This window comes from Mobula hypostoma, chromosome 10, assembly GCF_963921235.1.
Source record: "Mobula hypostoma chromosome 10, sMobHyp1.1, whole genome shotgun sequence".
NCBI classification, from domain to species: Eukaryota; Metazoa; Chordata; class Chondrichthyes; order Myliobatiformes; family Myliobatidae; genus Mobula; species Mobula hypostoma.
Genome location: NC_086106.1, coordinates 22,968,684 through 22,985,229, shown reverse-complemented (window position 1 = coordinate 22,985,229; position 16,546 = coordinate 22,968,684).

The following is a 16,546-nucleotide window of genomic DNA, read 5'->3' as shown; positions in this document are numbered from 1 at the left end:
CATAGGCGGAGCATGTATCAAGAGGCTGCGTTCTCATTGGGCGCTTTTAATTTCCTGCCCATTATAGCACTTAAACAGTAGAATCGGAAAGTCCTGTATCTTAGCGACAGTTTTCTGAGTAGAAAATCACTCAACGCATTCTTCAGAAAAGATAATGTGGATATTCGTCATCTGGATTGTGTACGGAGCCTGGTTAACTGGTTTGTATGCAGCAGACAATTCAAGAGACATCTCGAAACTGAATTCTGAAAAAAAACCTCAATATAACGTTTAATGTTTTGACATTACTTTTTTAGGTACGAGTCATGGAAACTCTGTCACTCACACAATGCCACCAGAAGTGAAGACAGCAGAAGACGGGTCTGTGACTTTTAACTACACCTTTGATACTACATGGGGCAGCTATTATTTATATTTGTACCGACAAAGGCCAGAACAAAGTTTCGAGTACATACTGTACAAAGGTTCTGGTGGAGGAGACAATATTGCCAAATTTGCGAAAAGACGGTTCAAAATCTCTCTGGAGAAGGAAGAAAAAAAGTTCAGCGTCACCGTTTCAAAGCTGCAACTGAGCGACTCTGCAGTTTATTACTGTGCCCTAAGCCGCACAGTGATGTATTCCAGTTAAATCGTCGTACAAAAAGTCACTTACTGTAGAATATATCCTTTGATCGCTGCAGCTAGATACATTTCAACAATCCGTTTCTGATTGTGGTTTCACGCCACAAAGAGTACCTGTTGCAGTTTTCCTCGCCTTCGTCTGTGAAGACTTTGTAATGGTGTAACCGCACCGCTCTTTCCAATGTTGCAGTGAGATCCTGAAACTCTGCCATCTCATTTAATTTGTGAAATGTACGTTAACACGGCGAGAGAAATATGACCGCTAAAATTCAAAACGCAATCACTCGGCTGTGTGTGTGTGTGTGTGTGTGTGGTAAGAGATAGATAGATAAAATACGTATATGCGTATACTTGCTTGGGAACGCATGGACATAGAGAAACATCTGATGGATGTTTTCCAGGTTTATTACCCGCTGAGGTTTTGGTGCAGAGAGGAGTGTCAGCCTTGCTTGGTTGATCTCTCTCTCTCTCTCTAGCCACCCCCCCCCCCCCACTGCTCTGATGTTCTCTCTCTTTTTTTCTATCTTCTGATCTTCCCGTTGAGCTCTCTCTCTTTCTTTTTCAACTCCCTCTGTTGATTTATCTCCATCTCTCTCGCTTTCCTTTCTCTCGCTACCAATTAATCTGTACCTAGCTTCAGCAGCCGCAGCATTTTCAGCCAACAATCTCAAGTAATTTTCGTCCTACACTAACTCTCTCTCTTCACCCCCACCTCCCCCCTGCCCCCTTCACCGCAACTGAGCTCTATCTGTGTTTTCCACCCTCATTTGTCTTGGCGAGGGTAAGTATTTTGGAGGCGGTCGATGCCGATTTGGAGGCTGTCTGGCCTCCACCCTGCAGGGAGAGTATCAAATGGTTCAAGAGCTGGGTGAGTGGTTTCCTTCATGATACCACTGGCCGTTTCCGGGTATTATTCTGTAAATATGACCTTGTTGGCGTGTAAATTGGAGCTGGTTATGAATGGAAAGTGTTGATTAACCACTAAAAAGTCTCCCTTTTTGCTGCGGAGTTGTCTCTGGGCTAGTCAGTGTTGAGGCAAGTTAGGTTATTCTCCACATAAGCGTCGGTAGATAGATGTGAGTATAAATATGCATAATCCAGTTCTCTGCTGTCCCTTAAGAAGAAGAAGAAAAAAAAAATAGGCGCTATTACCCGTTCCTGGTTGTTTAAGGTTTCTTCTGGGACCACGAGAGATATGCGCCCCGGCGACTTAAACTGCTCGCAGTTTCCACGGCTGCAATTCTAACGCACACAATGGTGTGAGTAGTCCGTGTAGCCCAAAATCAATCATCATCTGCTTTGCTTTGGTGACTATTATGAATACATTATATTCATGGATCCCAGTTGAAGGCTCTTGCATCTGTTATATGCTGAAGGAGATCTGTTGTAGCTTTATTTATATATTTATCTGTTTGTTTGTTTGTTTGTTCGTTTGTGCATCTATTTATTTATTTATTTATTTATCTATCTATCTATCTATCTATCTATCTATCTATCTATCTGTCTGTCTATCTATCTATCTAGCTATCTATCTATCTATCTATCTATCTATTTATTTATTTATTTATTTATTTGTTTGTTTGTTTGTTAGTTTGTTTGTCTGAATGATGTAATAGTCTTTTGGAGCTCATCTGATGTGATCTTCCCGCCTATGTGAGGTCACGTGATGAGATGTGCACTATGACTATATAAGGGTCGACCCAGATGACGCAGTAGGTATTTAGTGTCTAGATTTCCAGGTAGAACGTGCTGTATCTCAGTTTCTGTTGCATGTTTGTTTTTTGTGACGCAGTTTCATTTTTAAAAGGTTCTGCGTTCTATTGCAAGACATCATATTATTGGAATGGAAATTTTTGGATAGATGTGTTGATTTCCTCAATTCTAACAGTAGAAGGGAGAGTGAGGAATTTAGCGAAGTGCAGGATCGAGAGATCGAGAGTCGGCAAACGTTTGGCAGGACAACAAAGGATCGACATTATTGAGTCTTCGTTGGCGGAGTAGCAACCTGCATTAAGGACAACTCGTGACAAAAATAGAAGGAGTTCATGCAACGGATTGCTCTCTCTCTCTCTCTAAATGAATTTAAGGTCAGTTGTTTTAAACTGTTTATTTACCTCACGTGGATTCTGTGGACAGAACCAGCAGGTAAGTCGCGTCTGTGAAGAAATCCTTCTCTGGAGAAGTATTTCCCCAATTGAATGTATAGATCTGTTGGACTTTCGAGTTTATCGCTTTAAGGGCTATAACTGACTTTATTGATTTAAGAACAGTTTTCGCATTTAACGCTTTAAGAACGAATGCCGAGTGTTGATTTGTTGAACAGTTGCATATCGGTTAACTTCCGGTTAAAGTTTTCGTTCTTTTTTTTTCCTTATCGTTTATTCGTGTTTAATAAATGTTTGGTTGTTTTTTATATAACCTGTCTCGACTGATATTCATTGTTGTCGTTTACGTAACATAATCAGTAGGGGCTCGGCCAGGAAATGTGCTGATTTTGAGTTTAGGTGCTGGAAATTGACATTTTGACTGGAAAAAAAAAGGTTAATATCCGATTTTTTGGGGGGTTCATTGGTGTGTGAGTTGTATTCGGCAACAATGGATACGGCGCCCTTTTGGAGACGGCTGACTCGGGATCTTTAGAGAATGCGGGAAAACCTGAGATATTGGAGATTGCTCGGAAGTTGGATATTCCAGGAATTACGCTAAATTCTACCAAGGCTTTCATAAAAGAAACATTTCCGAACATAATATTAATTTGGAATTGTTTGGTGCTGAGGTGATAGATAAGTTTCCAATGAGTAATCTGGAAATGCAGTTTCGTCTTGAACAGTTAAAGTTTGAAAGATTTAAAATGGAAATGAAAGAAAGAGAGGCTGAAAACCAGAGGAAATTTGAGCCAGAGATGGAGAAAATATGGTCTGGGAATCAGTCTTCTGTTTCGACGAAACAGTTTATTGCTAGTCGTGAGGTTACTTTGGCTCCTCTGTTTAATGAAGCAGATGTGGACACATATTTCCAACATTTTGAAATAGTTGCTCTGAGTTTAAAGTGGCCGAAAGAACAATGGCCAGTGATGTTACAAAGAATAATTAAAGGCAAGGCACAACACGTTTATACAGTTTTAAATGCTGAGCAAGCACTGGATGTGATATTGTTAAGCAGCACATTTAAAAGATATGAGAGCGTTCCGGAAGGGTATAGAGAAAGACTCAGAAGTTTGAATAAATCGGTGGAAAAAAACATATGCGGAATTTGCCTATGAGAAATATGTGTGTTGTAAGAGATGGGTTCCCTCTAAAAAAAATATAACTGGGGAGTATAATAATTTTTTTAAAAATGCTGATTTTGCAGGAGGAATTTAAAAGAGGCATTCCTGTTGAAGTTAGAAGATACTCAAATGATTGGGGAACTGCTACATTGCAGGAGATTGCGAAAGTGGCTGATGAGTATGTTTTAATTCACAAGAATACATTTTCTCCAGGTAAAATTTTTAAAAGGTAATGAGCACAGAGAGTCAAGGTAAACCAGAAATTAAATCTGAAGTTAGTGAGAAAAGTAAGGATGTGCAGGAAAGATATTTTGGTATTATTTGTAATTACTGTAAAACACATCCTGTATTTCGTGAGCTGTTCTGAAAAATCATTGTAGACTGTATAGATCCATTGCCAAAAACTAAAACTGGACATCAATATTTATTAACTCCTATGTGCACAGCATCAGAGGCAGTACTTCTTAGGAATATAACAGCTCAAACTGTGACAGAGGCTCTTATGACATTGTTTACGTATTTTGCGTTGCCTAAGGAAATACAATCAGGTCAAGGTAGTAATTTTATGTCTGCGTTGTTTCAGCAGATAGTTTTAAACTGGGAGCAAAACAGTTTATTTCCTCAGCCTATTATCGAGAATCACAAGGATCCTTGAAGAGATTTCCTTCTACACTAAAAACTATGTTTATGTACATATCGTGTAGACAATGAAAATGACTGGGATGAAGGTATACATTCACTACTTTTCGCAGTAAGGGAAGCAGAACAGGAATCATTATCTTTCAGTCCTTTTGAACTTGTGTTTGGGCATAGAGTTCGAGAACCTTTGGCCTTGTTGAAGGAACAGTGGATTAATAAAGACGTACACACTAATTTGCTAGATTATGTTTCTAAATTTAAAGGAATATTGTATAACGCTTGTAGCTTGGACAAGGAAAATTTAAAGTTAACTCAAGAGAGGATGAAGACGTAATATGGTAAGGAAAGCTAGGATGAGGTTATTTAAGCCTGGAGATAAGATGTTGGTTCTTTTCCCAGTGCCAACGAACCAATTACAAACTAAATTCCATGGTCTTTATGAGATTAAATCTAAGGTAAATGATGTGGATTATCTGGTAAAATGCCAGATCCGAGAAAGACAACACAGATATGTCATATAAATATGATAAAACAGCATTATGAGACAGAAGTTGCTACTCTGACTGTTCTGATCGATAATGGGTCTTATCTTGATGAAAACGTATTGGAGGATTCGTCTGAATCTCATTTTAAACCCAACATTATTTAATCCAGTTTACCTAATTTTAAAATTCTGGAAAATATTGATGAAAAAATTAGCTCATTTACAACTAGAGCAGAGAGAACAGATAAAACAATTGTTTTTTTTAAGTATAGAGATTTATTTCCAGACGTCCCTAGAACAACCACTGTAGCTACACATGATGTAGATGTTAGCGACGCAAAACCCATAAAACAACATCCGTATCGAATGAACAAGGAAAAATGTGAACTTCCAAAACAAGAAATTTAATGTGTTAGAGAATGATATTATTAGACATACCAATCGAATTGGAGTTCAACTTATGTTATGGTGCCTAAACCAGCCAAAAGAATAGGTTTTGTACGGATTACAGAAATGTGAATGCTGTGACAAAAACTAATGCATATTAATCCCTAGTGTAGATGATTGTGTGGATAAATTTGGACAGGTCAAATTCCTTACAAAAATTATTTGTGAAAAGGCTATTGGTGTGTTCCATTCATGGATAGCTGTAGAGAGATTTCAGCATTCGTAAACCCATCTGGGTTATATGAATATAATGTTATTCCATTTGGGATGAATAATGAACTAGGTAGTTTTCAGAGGATGATTAATAGCGTGATTCAGGGATTAAAAGATACAGATGTCTATATTGATGATTTGGTTACAGGGAATAGTACATGGAAAGCAAATATTACTGCGGTGGAGAAACTATTTGAGAGACTTTCAAAAGCTAACTTAACTATTAACTTAGCTAAGAGTGAATTTGGTGATGCCACTGTGACTGTTAAGGAAAAGGGTTACGGAAATTAAACTCCCGTTTAATAATATAGTCTAATGTTACAGGAGTACAATATTTTGATCACTCATATTAAGGGTAAAGACAATGTGATTACTGATTGTTTGTCTAGATGTAAAATGTACAATGGAAATTTGTTTTTTTTTTGGAGTGTTATTATAACGTTTGCAACACTTCTACTTTAAATTAGTTTGTAAAGGGCTGAAAGGTAAGATTGTATACATGGTGTATTTTGTACGTTTTATACATTTGAATTTTTATGTATAAATTGTTAAAATGTTCTTCTTTAAGAAACCTTTTTTCTGGAAGGACATGTTACATGCTCAAGGAGATTTTTTTTCTTTTGCGAGAATTATGTAATGGTGCTTTGGAGATCACCTGATGTGATTTTCCCGCCGATGCGAGGTCACGTGATGACATGTGCGCCATTACTGTACATTGGTCGACCCAGATGACACAGTCGTTTTTTAGTTTGTAGATTTCCAGGTAGAACGTCCTGTATCTCCTTTTCTACTGCCTGTGTGTTTTTGTGGTGCAGTTTCATTTTTAAAACTGTTTTGCGTTCTATTGCAAGATGCCATATTATTGGACTGGAAATTTTTTGGCTGGATGTGTTGATTTCCTCAATTCCAACAGTAGAAGGGAGAATGAAGAATTTATCGAAGTGCAGGATCGAGGGATCGAGAGGAGTCGGCATCATTTAGCAGTTTAACTCAAAGCATCGACTTATTGAGTCTTCGTTGGCGGAGTAGAGTAGCAACCTGAATTAAGGATAACTCTTGCCAAAAATAGCAAGGAGCTCATGCAACGATTTGCTCTCTCTTTCTCTCTAAAGGAATTTAAGGTCAGTTGTTTTAAAATGTTTATTTACCTCCACGTGGACTCTGTGGACAGAACCAGCAGGAAAGTCGCGTCTGTGAAGAAATCCTTCTCCAGAGAAGTCTCTCCCCAATTGAACGTATAGATCTGTCGGACTTTCGAATGTATCCCTTTAAGGACTATATCTGACTTTATCGCTTCAAGAACTCTTTTCGCATTTAACGCTTTAAGAACGAGTGCCGAGTGTTGATTTGTTGAACGGCTGAATATCGGTTACCTTCCAGTGAAAGTTTTGTTCTTTTTTTTCCTTATCGTTTATCCGTGTTTAATAAATGCTTGGTTGTTTTTATCTAACCTGTCCCGATCGATATTCATTGCTGCCGTTTACGTAACACACCTCATCTCTGTAGGCCGTCTGATAGTGTTTGGTGATGAGTTTCACCACTGCCGTGTGTTCGACGTACTTGGCAATATTTTTTTTTTATTTCCAGGACATTGACCGTGTGGTCGTTTGTGAACCAAGAGTACAAAAGTGGAGTCCGCAAACAATGCTGGGTGGCACCCGTGTTAAAAGATGCTGGAGACGGTGAAACGTCGTGCATCATGTCCAGCTGTAGTTTGTTGATTATGAAATACAGCATCGTTTTGTATAACTTGGCAGTAGTATACTAAGAACGAGCAGTAGGGTTATTATGGCAAAGGTCCGTGGGACAATAGTGTTGAATACCGAACTGCAATCTAGAAACAATATTCTGACACAAATGTCCCTCTTTTAAAAACAAGATGTGGCCAGGAGCATGTTAGGTTTAATGGCATATGTCACATGGCTTTGGGATTATAAACCGTATAAAGGCACAGAGTCAGAAACTACTTTGTCCTTGCGACCTGAACCCGAACCACAGCCCTACATGTCATTATCCACAATTTGCTTAGCTTTGCAATCGGGTTTACATGTCTCATGTATGCTGGCAGTTTATCAGAAAATCTTACTACTTCTTACTGAAGAGGTTCCCTCTCAGGTTTCCTTGAAACTGTTGACGTTTCACTCTTAAGACATGACTTCTGGTTATAGTTCTTCAAAGTCGGCAAAGGTGCGGCAAGTGAAGGAGAAAATACGGGGATTGGCTGTGAAGTTAAGCCCTTGGGAGTCTTTTTTTTTTCTGCTCTTTTCAGGAGCAGTTGATTTAAAAACGGATCGGAACCTGTCTGCAACACGGTCGGCAAGATCCGCAGAGGTGCGGCAAGTGAAACGAATTAGTGAATTTCGCAGTCAATATGAGCAAGGTTTGCTCTCGGGGAGCGGCCTGTCGGTGAGCGGCCCTGTCGAGGGAAGTGCCTTGTGGGAAATATGCGAGTCTTTTGCTCGAGTGTCTTCAGCGAGGAGGCTGAGGGAGGAGACTACGCCAGACTTTGAGAGGATGAGAGGAGGTGAAGAAATGACAGGCAAACTGATTTAGTGTGAAGGTGCTCAGCCGGAAATGGTGGTGCATGTCGGCACGAATTATGTCGGGAAGAGGACGAAAGACATTCTGCAGCGTTACTTCACAGAACTCGGAAGAAGGCTGAAAAGTAGGAACTCCAGGGCGATTATCTCCGGTTTGCTTCTGGTTCCTCGTGCTGTTGAGGCCAGAAACAGGGAGGTACGGAATCTGAAATGCGGCTCAGGAGCTGGTGCGGGGAAGCAGGGATTTAGATTTTTAGATCACTGGGATCTGTTTTGGGGTAAGGCTGGATTGTACAAAAGGGTTGTGTTGCACCTTAACAGGCGAGGGACCATCATTCTTGCAGGCAGGTTTGCCATTTTGCAAAATTCAAAACGCAATCACTCGGCTGTGTGTGTGTGTGTGTGTGTGGTAAGAGATAGATAGATAAAATACGTATATGCGTATACTTGCTTGGGAACGCATGGACATAGAGAAACATCTGATGGATGTTTTCCAGGTTTATTACCCACTGAGGTTTTGGTGCAGAGAGGAGTGTCAGCCTTGCTTGGTTGATCTATCTCTCTCTCTCTCTTTCTAGCCACCCCCCCCCCCCCACTGCTCTGATGTTCTCTCTCTTTTTTTCTATCTTCTGATCTTCCCGTTGAGCTCTCTCTCTTTCTTTTTCAACTCCCTCTGTTGATTTATCTCCATCTCTCTCGCTTTCCTTTCTCTCGCTACCAATTAATCTGTACCTAGCTTCAGCAGCCGCAGCATTTTCAGCCAACAATCTCAAGTAATTTTCGTCCTACACTAACTCTCTCTCTTCACCCCCACCTTCCCCCTGCCCTCGCCACCGCAACTGAGCTCTATCTGTGTTTTCCACCCTCATTTGTCTTGGCGAGGGTAAGTATTTTGGAGGCTGTCTGGCCTCCACCCTGCAGGGAGAGTATCAAATGGTTCAAGGGCTGGGTGAGTGGTTTCCTTCATGATACCACTGGCCGTTTCCGGGTATTATTCTGTAAATATGACCTTGTTGGCGTGTAAATTGGAGCTGGTTATGAATGGAAAGTGTTGATTAACCACTAAAAAGTCTCCCTTTTCGCTGCGGAGTTGTCTCTGGGCTAGTCAGTGTTGAGGCAAGTTAGGTTATTCTCCACATAAGCGTCGGTAGATAGATGTGAGTATAAATATGCATAATCCACCTCTCTGCTGTCCCTTAAGAAGAAGAAGAAAAAAAAATAGGCGCTATTACCCGTTCCTGGTTGTTTAAGGTTTCTTCTGGGACCACGAGAGATATGCGCCCCGGCGACTTAAACTGCTTGCAGTTTCCACGGCTGCAATTCTAACGCACACAATGGTGTGAGTAGTCCGTGTTGCCCAAAATCAATCATCATCTGCTTTGCTTTGGTGACTATTATGAATACATTATATTCATGGATCCCAGTTGAAGGCTCTTGCAAATGTTATATGCTGAAGGAGATCGGTTGTAGCTTTATTTATTTATTTATCTGTTTGTTTGTTTGTTTGTTCGTTTGTGCATTTATTTATTTATCTATCTATCTATCTATCTATCTATCTATCTATCTATCTATCTATCTATCTATTTATTTATTTATTTATTTATTTATTTATCTATCTATCTATCAATCTATCTATCTGTCTATCTATCTGTCTGTCTATCTGTCTATCTATTTATCTATCTATCTATCTATCTATCTATCCACTTATTTATTTATTTGTTTGTTTGTTTGTTTGTTTGTTTGTTTGTTTGTCTGAATGATGTAATAGTGTTTTGGAGCTCATCTGATGTGATTTTCCCGCCTATGTGAGGTCACGTGATGAGATGTGCACTATGACTATATAAGGGTCGACCCAGATGACGCAGTAGGTATTTAGTTTCTAGATTTGCAGGTAGAACGTGCTGTATCTCAGTTTCTGTTGCATGTTTGTTTTTTGTGACGCACTTTCATTTTTAAAAGGTTGTGCGTTCTATTGCAAGACATCATATTATTGGAATGGAAATTTTTGGATAGATGTGTTGATTTCCTCAATTCCAACAGTAGAAGGGAGAGTGAGGAATTTAGCGAAGTGCAGGATCGAGAGATCGAGAGGAGTCGGCAACGTTTGGCAGGACAACAAAGGATCGACATTATTGAGTCTTCGTTGGCGGAGTAGCAACCTGCATTAAGGACAACTCGTGACAAAAATAGAAGGAGTTTATGCAACGGATTGCTCTCTCTCTCTCTCTCTAAATGAATTTAAGGTCAGTTGTTTTAAACTGTTTATTTACCTCACGTGGATTCTGTGGACAGAACCAGCAGGTAAGTCGCGTCTGTGAAGAAATCCTTCTCTGGAGAAGTATTTCCCCAATTGAATGTATAGATCTGTTGGACTTTCGAGTTTATCGCTTTAAGAGCTATAACTGACTTTATTGATTTAAGAACAGTTTTCGCATTTAACGCTTTAAGAACGAATGCCGAGTGTTGATTTGTTGAACAGTTGCATATCGGTTAACTTCCGGTTAAAGTTTTGGTTCTTTTTTTTTTCCTTATCGTTTATTCGTGTTTAATAAATGTTTGGTTGTTTTTATATAACCTGTCTCGACTGATATTCGTTGTTGCCGTTTACGTAACATAATCAGTAGGGGCTCGGCCAGGAAATGTGCTGATTTTGAGTTTAGGTGTTGGTAATTGACATTTTGACTGGAAAAAAAAAGGTTAATATCCGATTTTTTGGGGGGTTCATTGGTGTGTGAGTTGTATTCGGCAACAATGGATACGGCGTCATTTTGGAGACGCCTGACTCGGGATCTTTAGAGAATGCGAGAAAACCTGAGATATTGGAGATTTCTCGGAAGTTGGATATTCAAGGAATTACGATAAATTCTACCAAGGCTTTCATAAAAGAAACATTTCCGAACATAATATTAATTTGGAATTGTTTGGTGCTGAGGTGATAGATAAGTTTCCAATGAGTAATCTGGAAATGCAGTTTCGTCTTGAACAGTTAAAGTTTGAAAGATTTAAAATGGAAATGAAAGAAAGAGAGGCTGAAAACCAGAGGAAATTTGAGCCACAGATGGGGAAAATATGGTCTGGGAATCAGTCTTCTGTTTCGCCGAAACAGTTTATTGCTAGTCGTGAGGTTTCTTTGGCTCCTCTGTTTAATGAAGCTGACGTGGACACATATTTCCAACATTTCGAAATAGTTGCTCTGAGTTTAAAGTGGCCGAAAGAACAATGGCCAGCGATGTTACAAAGAATAATTAAAGGCAAGGCACAACACGTTTATACAGTTTTAAATGCTGAGCAAGCACTGGATTGTGATATTGTTAAGCAGCACATATTAAAAGATATGAGAGCGCTCCGGAAGGGTATAGAGAAATACTCAGAAGTTTGAATAAATCGGTGGAAAAAAACATATGCGGAATTTGCCTATGAGAAATGTGTGTGTTGTAAGAGATGGGTTCCCTCTAAAAAATATATAAATGGGGAGTATAATAATTTTTTAAAAAATGCTGATTTTGCAGGAGGAATTTAAAAGAGGCATTCCTGTTGAAGTTAGAAGATACTCAAATGATTGGGGAACTGCTACATTGCAGGAGATTGCGAAAGTGGCTGATGAGTATGTTTTAATTCACAAGAATACATTTTCTCCAGGTAAAATTTTTAAAAGGTAATGAGCACAGAGAGTCAAGGTAAACCATAAATTAAATCTGAAGTTAGTGAGAAAAGTAAGGATGTGAAGGAAAGATATTTTGGTATTATTTGTAATTACTGTAAGAAACATGGACATAGAGTAGCTAATTACTTTCGATTGAAACGGAAAGAGTAAGAAGTGGTCCCAGATGCTCGCGTGCAGCATATTCAAAAACTTGTAAAGCCACGGGGTTTGGAAAATATTAATGAAGATGTGTCAGAGTCTGACCATTTAAGAAGAGATATGAAGCATTTATAACAAAAAAAAATTGTATCCTTGAAAGAAGGATCCAATTCAGCATCAATAAGAATACTTAGAGATACTGGAGCTTTGCAATCACTAATATTAGACAGTGTGCTAAGGTTTAGTGATGAGTCTTACATGGATTAAGTAAGTTATATAAGAGGAGTAGGGAGTGCCTTTATACCATTACATTTACATCGAGTAAATTTAAAGTGGGGAATAGTTACAGGGGTTGTTAAAGTCAGATTACAAACTAGTTTACCTGTGAATGATGTTTCGCTTTTGTTAGGAAATTATTCAGCAGGTGGACATGTTTTTTTCTGAAGTGCATATGACAATAACTTCAAATTCTGAGGAACCACAGAGGGATTCGAAAACAGGTTTTTTTTTTTTTTTCCGGTGTTCTAACAAGGGCTATGGTTAAAAAAAGACCGATGCAAAGGATAAGGTTGTTACCCATGACAGTACAAACCCAGATTCCAATTATGACTCTGTATCAGGAAACATTCTTACCTACATTATTTGTCAGCATTTTGGTGTAAAGTCTGATCAGGAAGATTTGTCTTTATCTCGGAAAGAGATGATAGCAGAGCAGGGTAGAGATCCTGAGATTGTTAAATTAAAAGAACAAGCTCTTCCAGCTTGTGAAATTAAAAGAAAAGTACCAGCTGGATATTATTTTGAAAAGGGGGTATTAATGAGAAACTGGAGATCGCCTACAATTCCTGATAGGGAAGAATGGGAAGGTAATCATCAGGTAATTGTTCCTAAAATTTACCGAAATGAGATTTTGACTATGGCTCATAATATTCCTTTTGATGGTCATTCATGTGTAAAGAAAACCATGGACAAAGATTCTAAACATTTTTATTGGCCTAGTTTAAGACAAGATGTGGCGACATTTTGTAGAACGTGTCATACGTGTCAAATTGTTGGTAAACCTAATCAGCTTACTCCAGTGGCCCCACTGCAAACACATCCTGTATTTCGTGAGCTGTTCTGAAAAATCATTGTAGACTGTATAGATCCATTGCCAAAAACTAAAACTGGACATCGATATTTATTAACTCCTATGTGCACAGCATCTAGGTTTCCAGAGGCAGTACTTCTTAGGAATATAACAGCTCAAACTGTGACAGAGGCTCTTATTGTTTACGTATTTTGCGTTGCCTAAGGAAATACAATCAGGTCAAGGTAGTAATTTTATGTCTGCGTTGTTTCAGCAGATAGTTTTAAACTGGGAGCAAAACAGTTTATTTCCTCAGCCTATTATCGAGAATCACAAGGATGCTTGAAGAGATTTCCTTCTACACTAAAAACTATGTTTATGGACATATCGTGTAGACAATGAAAATGACTGGGATGAAGGTATACATTTACTACTTTTTGCAGTAAGGGAAGCAGAACAGGAATCATTATCTTTCAGTCCTTTTGAACTTGTGTTTGGGCATAGAGTTCGAGAACCTTTGGCCTTGTTGAAGGAACAGTGGATTAATAAAGAAGTACACACTAATTTGCTAGATTATGTTTCTAAATTTAAAGGAATATTGTATAACGCTTGTAGCTTGGACAAGGAAAATTTAAAGTTAACTCAAGAGAGGATGAAGACGTAATATGGTAAGGAAAGCTAGGATGAGGTTATTTAAGCCTGGAGATAAGGTGTTGGTTCTTTTCCCAGTGCCAACGAACCAATTACAAACCAAATTCCATGGTCTTTATGAGATTAAATCTAAGGTAAATGATGTGGATTATCTGGTAAAATGCCAGATCCGAGAAAGACAACACAGATATGTCATATAAATATGATAAAACAGCATTATGAGACAGAAGTTGCTACTCTGACTGTTCTGATCGATAATGGGTCTTATCTTGATGAAAACGTATTGGAGGATTCGTCTGAATCTCATTTTAAACCCAACATTATTTAATCCAGTTTACCTAATTTTAAAATTCTGGAAAATATTGATGAAAAAATTAGCTCATTTACAACTAGAGCAGAGAGAACAGATAAAACAATTGTTTTTTTTAAGTACAGAGATTTATTTCCAGACGTCCCTAGAACAACCACTGTAGCTACACATGATGTAGATGTTAGCGACGCAAAACCCATAAAACAACATCCGTATCGAATGAACAAGGAAAAATGTGAACTTCCAAAACAAGAAATTTAATGTGTTAGAGAATGATATTATTAGACATACCAATCGAATTGGAGTTCAACTTATGTTATGGTGCCTAAACCAGCCAAAAGTAATAGGTTTTGTACGGATTACAGAAATGTGAATGCTGTGACAAAAACTAATGCATATTCAATCCCTAGTGTAGATGATTGTGTGGATAAATTTGGACAGGTCAAATTCCTTACAAAAATGATTTGTGAAAAGGCTATTGGTGTGTTCCATTCATGGATAGCTGTAGAGAGATTTCAGCATTCGTAAACCCATCTGGGTTATATGAATATAATGTTCTTCCATTTGGGATGAAGAATGAACTAGATACTTTTCAGAGGATGATTAATAGCGTGATTCAGGGATTAAAAGATGCAGATGTCTATATTGATGATTTGGTTACAGGGAATAGTACATGGAAAGCAAATATTACTGCGGTGGAGAAACTATTTGAGAGACTTTCAAAAGCTAACTTAACTATTAACTTAGCTAAGAGTGAATTTGGTGATGCCACTGTGACTGTTAAGGAAAAGGGTTACGGAAATTAGACTCCAGTTTAATAATGTAGTCTAATGTTACAGGAGTACAATATTTTGATCACTCATATTAAGTGTAAAGACAATGTGATTACTGATTGTTTGTCTAGATGTAAAATGTACAATGGAAAATTGTTTTTTTTTGGAGTGTTATTATAACGTTTGCAACACTTCTACTTTAAATTAGTTTGTAAAGGGCTGAAAGGTAAGATTGTATACATGGTGTATTTTGTACATTTTATACATTTGATTTTTTATGTATAAATTGTTAAAATGTTCTTCTTTAAGAAACCTTTTTTCTGGAAGGACATGTTACATGCTCAAGGAGATTTTTTTTCTTTTGCGAGAATTATGTAATGGTGCTTTGGAGATCACCTGATGTGATTTTCCCGCAGATGCGAGGTCACGTGATGACATGTGCGCCATTACTGTACATGGGTCGACCCAGATGACACAGTCGTTTTTTAGTTTGTAGGTTTCCAGGTAGAACGTCCTGTATCTCCGTTTCTACTGCCTGTGTGTTTTTGTGGTGCAGTTCCATTTTTAAAACTGTTTTGCGTTCTATTGCAAGATGCCATATTATTGGACTGGAAATTTTTTGGCTGGATGTGTTGATTTCCTCAATTCCAACAGTATAAGGGAGAATGAAGAATTTATCGAAGTGCAGGATCGAGGGATCGAGAGGAGTCGGCATCATTTAGCAGTTTAACTCAAAGCATCGACTTATTGAGTCTTCGTTGGCGGAGTAGAGTAGCAACCTGAATTAAGGATAACTCTTGCCAAAAATAGCAAGGAGTTCATGCAATGATTTGCTCTCTCTTTCTCTCTAAAGGAATTTAAGGTCAGTTGTTTTAAAATGTTTATTTACCTCCACGTGGACTCTGTGGACAGAACCAGCAGGAAAGTCGCGTCTGTGAAGAAATCCTTCTCCAGAGAAGTCTCTCCACAATTGAACGTATAGATCTGTCGGACTTTCGAATGTATCCCTTTAAGGACTATATCTGACTTTATCGCTTCAAGAACTCTTTTCGCATTTAACACTTTAAGAACGAGTGCGGAGTGTTGATTTGTTGAACGGCTGAATATCGGTTACCTTCCAGTGAAAGTTTTCTTCTTTTTTTTTTCCTTATCGTTTATCCGTGTTTAATAAATGCTTGGTTGTTTTTATCTAACCTGTCCCGATCGGTATTCATTGCTGCCGTTTACGTAACACACCTCATCTCTGTAGGCCGTCTGATAGTGTTTGGCGATGAGTTTCACCACTGCCGTGTGTTCGACGTACTTGGCAATATTTTTTTTTTTATTTCCAGGACATTGACCGTGTGGTCGTTTGTGAACCAAGAGTACAAAAGTGGAGTCCGCAAACAATGCTGGGTGGCACCCGTGTTAAAAGATGCTGGAGACGGTGAAACGTCGTGCATCATGTCTAGCTGTAGTTTGTTGATTATGAAATACAGCATCGTTTTGTATAACTTGGCAGTAGTATACTAAGTGCCTTGTGGGAAATATGCGAGTCTTTTGCTCGAGTGTCTTCAGCGAGGAGGCTGAGGGAGGAGACTACGCCAGACTTTGAGAGGATGAGAGGTGGTGAAGAAATGACAGGCAAACTGATTTAGTGTGAAGGTGCTCAGCCGGAAGTGGTGGTGCATGTCGGCACGAATTATGTCGGGAAGAGGACGAAAGACATTCTGCAGCGTTACTTCACAGA